We start from the raw sequence: 7,500 nt of genomic DNA, 5'->3' as shown, positions 1-7,500 counted from the left end.
TGTTTTTTTGCGATCTTAAAGATGGAAACTGTAGCTGCCATGATGTTTTCAAATGACCCTAAGTATTTCAATGGTTGGAATCTGCGCTTTTGCATGATATACTAGTCACTATGGTAATCTAATTAGTTACTATGGTAATCTAAGTCACAGCAGCTCAGACGAGGCACCGAGCAGTGTGGGCGGGGAGCGTTTCCAAATGCGGGTGTCAGGGACAGACGCGGAAGGAGATTTTTACCACAAAGTTCTATAGCTTAGTGATTTTATTAGCTATATCAGATTGTAAGTGGGGTGTTTTTTACCCTTTGTGTTCATATTTTACTGTTTGTTACTTTTTTGTTGCGTTTCGCTTGATTGTAAAATATGTCGATTGAGGGGGTGGGGGGTGACGTTCATATGTTCATTCATTTCATTTCATTTATTTATTTATTTCAGGCAATGACATAAAAAAGTACAAGGTTGACAACACATAATAATATAAATTAATATAGTGCAAAAGGTAATGTATAGTATCTAATGCATGATTGTCCAGTTTTGCCTGAAAGGGAGTGGGAAGAAGATAACTTATTTAATTCCACCCCCAGTTCTCCATTCAGTGATAGGTTGTCAATATTCAGTGTTTTATCGTTCATAGTTAATATTGTAAAAAAATGTATTTTCATGTACATTCTGGGTGTCTCATTCAGTAAAAAAAAAAAAAGTAAAATTCCATTGTTTTTTAAAGCAGCCTGTCATAACGTTTTTAGCATTCAATCAGACATTATTGTGAGGTTTTGTATTGGTGTTCCTAAAATAGATAAACCGGCCCCCAGACACATTTTTTTCTCAAAATTTGGCCGCCGAGGCAAAATAATTTATTAATTTTTACTCAATTTTATAGGAGGTGTTTATGTTTCGAAATATCTGGTTTTCCACACTACTGAAGAGTTTACCAATATGTTCTGGGGGTGCATGGATTAATGAGAATACAGTGGAACTCTATTTGCGTCCTTTTTGGTCACAATTAAAGTCTTCATGTGTGCAGGGACCTATTTCCTAAGTTTATAAACAAAACAAAATTTTAAAAAAAGGAAAAAAAATTTGTGATAATAAAATCTCGATGTATCGTATTTTTCGGACTATAAGGCGCACTTAAAATCCTTTCGTTTTCTCAAAAATTTACACTGCGCCTTATGACCTAATGCACGGAATAGTTTTGGTTGTGCTTACTGACCACAAAGCACATTTGTATTTTTTTCTTCTTTTTTTTTTTTACGAAAATATTAAAGGAAAATTGTGCGGATTGAGGGAAGGAACACTTTTTTTTCTTTTTTTTGTGTATAAATATTTAATTTTATCATAAAAAAATATTGCTTAATTTTTTTTAAATAAATATTTTCCTTTTCCCCCCAAAAAATATGCTGTTTTCTGTGGCAAGAGGGATTTTTTTTTTTTTAACCAAAATTATTAAAGGAAAATTGTGCCGATAGAGGGACATGTCTCCCTGAGCGCTGGTTTCCCTCACCTGTCCCTGATTGGCAGCCCGGCACACCTGGTCGCAGTTGCCAATCAGGCTACTATTTATACCTGCCTCGCCTGTTCCTCGGTGCTCGAAGATTGATTATGTTTGGGACCTTATGCTGGATGCATGACTTCTCCGCCTTGTTTAAGTATAATACAAACTCTTACCTGCCCCTTGTCCTCCTCTTTCCTGCATCTTAGGGTCACAACCACCGCAGCCATGCGAGTCCGTGACAAATATGACCCCTTTAATGCGCCTTATAATCCGGTGCGCCTTTTGTATGAAAATAGACGTGACTAGACCCACTCGTCGGCAGTGCGCCCTATGGTCCGGAAAATACGGTAAGCATTGTGGTATCGACTGGATACATCTCTTGTACTTTGATATCGTTAAAATTGATGTCTGTGTGGACCCACCCTTTTGTTTACATTCAGGAGCGCTAGCTTGCTGTTAGCGGTTAGCTATTGTATCGTAGCATTTAGATATTTTTTGTAAGAGGGTTAGTGATTTAGTAGTAGCTAAAACACTATCGATTGCGGATGGCCGCTAGCTAGCTAATGGCTAACAAGAGTTGGAGCTAAGCACCTCTTGCAGAGCGGCGCTTCAGTGTTTATGGCTTCAACTTTATCGTTCAATTTTAAGCCAAAATGCGTCCATTTTCTCTTTTATATATCCACGCTGTTTCTGTCTGCGTTAGCTAACATGCGCCTCTGCTCGTTTTACCATGAATAAGTAAATACCAGTATTTTTCAGAAGCAGTGTAGTACCGTTTTTAATTCATTAGTAAGGGTATACAGTACAACCCTAAATGAGACTCTCAATCAGGTACAACAATGTTTATTAACCCAAAGTTGGGCCCTACAGGGGGGCCAAAAAAGATCTGTTTCTCAGCTGTGCTACGAAGGGCCGCAGCAGTACTCAGTTGTAATACACTTTTCCACCACTTGTGGCAGTCATGACAATATTAAACCAACAGAGGGAGTCTGGAGCTGAAGTCAAAGAGAAAACTTAGGACTGAAGTCGTGAAGCTGTAATTTAATTTGCACTTGAATTTTATTGAAAGTTTATTTAAGAAACATGTATTATTATTATTTGTTATTATTTAGGTTCGAATGTATTTATTTCCGCTTAACGAGGCATCTCCTCCTAACCATATGAGTGCACATATTGCCCGTCCCCTTATAAGGGATGGAGGGGGTCACACTAATTCAGTTTTTTTTTTTTATTGTAAAATTCTGCCAAATGAGCTGCTATTTTTTCCCCATAAAAAAAAACTGTGATACTGTTTTCCATGTACAGTTATACACAAACAACACCCGTATATTTTATTGTAAAAAAAAAACTGGCAGCTCAGTCACCGGAACTATACCATAAAAAAAAAGTCTGGGGCTGAAGTCAAAGAGAAAAATTAGGACTGAAGTCCTGAAGCTGTAATTTAATTTGCACTTGAATTTTATTGAAAATGTATTTAAGAAACATATATTATTATTATTTGTTATTAATTAGGTTAGAATGTATTTATTTCCGCTTAACGAGGCATCTCCTCCTAACCATATGAGTGCACATATTGCCCGTCCCCTTATAAGGGGTGGAGGGGGTCACACTGATACAGTTTATTTTTTTTACTGTAAAATTCTGCCAAATGAGCTGCTATTTTTTCCCCATAAAAAAAAACTGTGATACTGTTTTCCATGTACAGTTATACACAAACAACACTCGTATATTTTATTGTAAAAAAAAAAAAAAAAAAAATGGCAGCTCAGTCGCCGGAACTATACCATAAAAATAGAAGTCTGGAGCTGAAGTCAAAGAGAAAAATTAGAACTGAAGTCGTGAAGCTATAATTTAATTTGCCCTTGAATTTTATTGAAAGTTTATTTAAGAAACATGTATTATTATTATTTGTTATTAATTAGGTTAAAATGTATTTATTTCCGCTTAAGGAGGCATCTCCTCCTAACTATATGAGTGCACATATTGCCCGTCCCCTTATAAGGGGTGGAGGGGGTCACACTAATTCAGTTGTTTTTTTACTGTAAAATTCTGCCAAATGAGCTGCTATTTTTTCCCCATAAAAAAAATGGTGGTACTTTTTTCCATGTACAGTTATACACAAACACCCATATATTGTAAAAAACAAAACAAAAAACTGGCAGCTTAGCTGCCGGAACTATAGCATAAAAAAAGGAGTCTGGAGCTGAAGTCAAAGAGAAAAATTAGGACTGAAGTCGTGAAGCTGTAATTTAATTTGCCCTTGAATTTTATTGAAAGTTTATTTAAGAAACCTATATTATTATTATTTGTTATTAATTAGGTTAGAATGTATTGATTTCCGCTTAACGAGGCATCTCCTCCTAACAATATGAGTGCACATATTGCCCGTCCCCTTATAAGGGGTGAAGGGGTCACACTAATTAAGTTTTTTTTTTTACTGTAAAATTCTGCCAAATGAGCTGCTATTTTTTCCCCATAAAAAAAAAACTGTGATACTGTTTTCCATGTACAGTTATACACAAACAACACTCGTATATTTTATTGTAAAAAAAAAACAAAAAACCGGCAGCTCAGTCGCCGGAACTATACCATAAAAATAGAAGTCTGGAGCTGAAGTCAAAGAGAAAAATTAGAACTGAAGTCGTGAAGCTGTAATTTAATTTGCCCTTGAATTTTATTGAAAGTTTATTTAAGAAACCTATATTATTATTATTTGTTATTAATTATGTTAGAATGTATTTATTTCCGCTTAACGAGGCATCTCCTCCTAACCATATGAGTGCACATATTGCCCGTCCCCTTATAAGGTGTGGAGGGGGGGTCACACTAATTCAGTTTTGTTTTTTTACTGTAAAATTCTGCCAAATGAGCTGCTATTTTAAAAATATACATACATATATAAAAAAAAACTGTGGTACTGTTTTCCATGTACAGTTATAAACACCTGTGTATTTTATTGTACAAAAAAAAAAAAACTGGCAGCTCAGTCGCCGGAACTATAGCATAAAAAACAGTGGTTCTGCTTTTCCATTTACAGCAGTGGTTCTCAAACTTTTTTTGTCATCCCCCACTTTGGACAAGGGGGAGTTTTCAAGCCCCACCTGCCCCCATCGCCCCAACAGAACGCTAATGCCAAGCTTAACATTTTCAAATGTATTGAACATCAAGTAACATCAAGTTTTATACATTCAAACTCAATAACATAAAATTACATCAAGTTCAATAATAACTCAAATAACTGCAGCTGTGGTATAACTTGCATCAAGTTCAATAATATATAAAATAACTTGCATCAAGTTCAACAATAAATAAAACAAAAGTGTTATAACTTGCATCAAGTTAAAAAATAAATCAAATAAAAGTGTTATAACTTTCATCAAGTTCAATAATAAATCAAATAAAAGTGTTATAACTTGCATCAAGTTCAATAATAAATCCAAAAAAAGTGTTATAACTTGCATCAAGTTCAATAATAAATCAAATAAAAGTGCTATAACTTGCATCAAGTTCAATAATATATCAAATAAAAGTGTAATAACTTGCATCAAGTTCAATAATAAATCAAATAAAAGTGTTATAACTTGCATCAAGTTCAATAATAAATCAAATAAAAGTGTTATAACTTGCGTCAAGTTCAATAATAAATCAAATAAAAGTGTTATAACTTGCATCAAGTTCAATAATAAATCAAATAAAAGTGTTATAACTTGCATCAAGTTCAATAATAAATCAAATAACTTGCATCAAGTTCAATAATAAATCAAAGAAAAGTGTTATAACTTTCATCAAGTTCAATAATAAATCCAAAAAAAGTGTTATAACTTGCATCAAGTTCAATAATAAATCAAATAAAAGTGTTATAACTTGCATCAAGTTCAATAATAAATCAAATAACTTGCATCAAGTTCAATAATAAATCAAATAAAAGTGTTATAACTTTCATCAAGTTCAATAATAAATCAAATAAAAGTGTTATAACTTGCATCAAGTTCAATAATAAATCAAATAAAAGTGTTATAACTTGCATCAAGTTCAATAATAAATCAAATAAAAGTGTTATAACTTGCATCAAGTTCAATAATAAATCAGATAAAAGTGTTATAACTTGCATCAAGTTCAATAATAAATCAAATAAAAGTGTTATAACTTGCATCAAGTTCAATAATAAATCAAATAAAAGTGTTATAACTTGCATCAAGTTCAATAATAAATCAAATAAAAGTGTTATAACTTGCATCAAGTTCAATAATAAATTTAAAAAAAGTGTTATAACTTGCATCAAGTTCAATAATAAATCAAATAAAAGTGTTATAACTTGCATCAAGTTCAATAATAAATCAAATAAAAGTGTTATAACTTGCATCAAGTTCAATAATAAATCATATAAAAGTGTTATAACTTGCATCAAGTTCAATAATAAATCAAATAACTTGCATCAAGTTCAATAATAAATCAAATAAAAGTGTTATAACTTGCATCAAGTTCAATAATAAATCAAATAACTTGCATCAAGTTCAATAATAAATCAAATAAAAGTGTTATAACTTGCATCAAGTTCAATAATAAACCAAATAAAAGTGTTATAACTTGCATCAAGTTCAATAATAAATCAAATAAAAGTGTTATAACTTGCATCAAGTTCAATAATAAATCAAATAAAAGTGTTATAACTTGCATCAAGTTCAATAATAAATCAAATAACTTGCATCAAGTTCAATAATAAATCAAATAAAAGTGTTATAACTTGCATCAAGTTCAATAATAAATCAAATAAAAGTGTTATAACTTGCATCAAGTTCAATAATAAATCAAATAAAAGTGTTATAACTTGCATCAAGTTCAATAATAAATCAAATAAAAGTGTTATAACTTGCATCAAGTTCAATAATAAATCAAATAACTTGCATCAAGTTCAATAATAAATCAAATAAAAGTGTTATAACTTGCATCAAGTTCAATAATAAATCAAATAAAAGTGTTATAACTTGCATCAAGTTCAATAATAAATCAAATAAAAGTGTTATAACTTGCATCAAGTTCAATAATAAATCAAATAACTTGCATCAAGTTCAATAATAAATCAAATAAAAGTGCCACTTTGCAAAAAAAAAAGGAGGAGTTACGCATTTGGCAAGACAGGGCAAGTGAACATGAGTTTTACAGTACTCCAGCATTAGTGGCTGCAATGAGCCTGTTTTGCACTGCACAGCTTTTCAAATGGGGGTTGCAGGCTTGACACTGCCACTGTTAAGTCATGCTCAATGTTCAGCTGAGACCTGTACTTCGTTTTGAGTGAAGCAACAGCTGAAAAGGGAAAAAGGGCAAAGGGGAGAAGAATGGACACAGCTCTCTGCCCGATGAGTGGATGATTAGCGCGAAAGTTTATTCCGCTTAGCCCCGCCCCCAGTAGTTACTGTTGCTATGTCTGTCAAACTTTCGCTCCTACCTAGAAATTTAAAGCCTACAGGAAAAATAAGTAATTTACATTTTTTTATATAGCGGGTTTCACAGACAGAATCACAGTGATTTACAGTGTGTATAGAAAATGAAAGCATAGTAAAAAAAAAAAATCTAAGAATATAATAAAAAAAAAAAAAATTCCTCCCGTTCCTCGCGCCCCACCTGTCATGTCTCTATTCCCCACCAGTGGGGCGCGCCCCACACTTTGAGAAACGCTGATTTACAGTAATATGCTGTTGAAACACAGAACATTTTACAGTAAAATTCTGGCAACTGAGGTGCTACCGTAAAAAAAACGTACAGTTTTTTCTATTTACAGTAATATGATGTTAAAAAAAAATCTACAGATTTAAAGTTTGACACCCCTGCTTTAGATGCATCTATGTATTTTATAACCACAATTAAAAATATGAATGTAATAATAATGTATTTATCTATTCATTTATTCATTCAATGGTCATTTTGTCTATTTCATCAGAGCGCTTCACCGTTGCAATACTTTCAGCACCAAAGGGGGCAGTGTCGAGTCGAAAAGTCAAAGTTTGGTG

At 32.7% G+C, this 7,500-nt stretch overlaps 1 protein-coding gene across 1 annotated transcript in view; it reads left to right on the top strand.

Moving 5' to 3' along the window:
- Positions 1 to 7,500, top strand: part of erich2 (glutamate-rich 2) — a 37,452-nt gene that overhangs the window by 17,798 nt on the left and 12,154 nt on the right. Inside the window, exons 2-3 of the mRNA XM_062070246.1 lie at positions 1,699 to 1,839; positions 7,431 to 7,500. The exon at positions 7,431 to 7,500 is cut by the window's right edge and continues 91 nt beyond it. The gene's annotated coding sequence lies outside the window, so the exon portion shown is untranslated. The remainder of the gene's footprint in view (positions 1 to 1,698; positions 1,840 to 7,430) is intronic.

Source organism: Entelurus aequoreus, linkage group LG14 (genome assembly GCF_033978785.1).
Source record: "Entelurus aequoreus isolate RoL-2023_Sb linkage group LG14, RoL_Eaeq_v1.1, whole genome shotgun sequence".
NCBI classification, from domain to species: domain Eukaryota; kingdom Metazoa; phylum Chordata; class Actinopteri; order Syngnathiformes; family Syngnathidae; genus Entelurus; species Entelurus aequoreus.
This window is presented reverse-complemented; position numbering and strand designations above follow the sequence as displayed.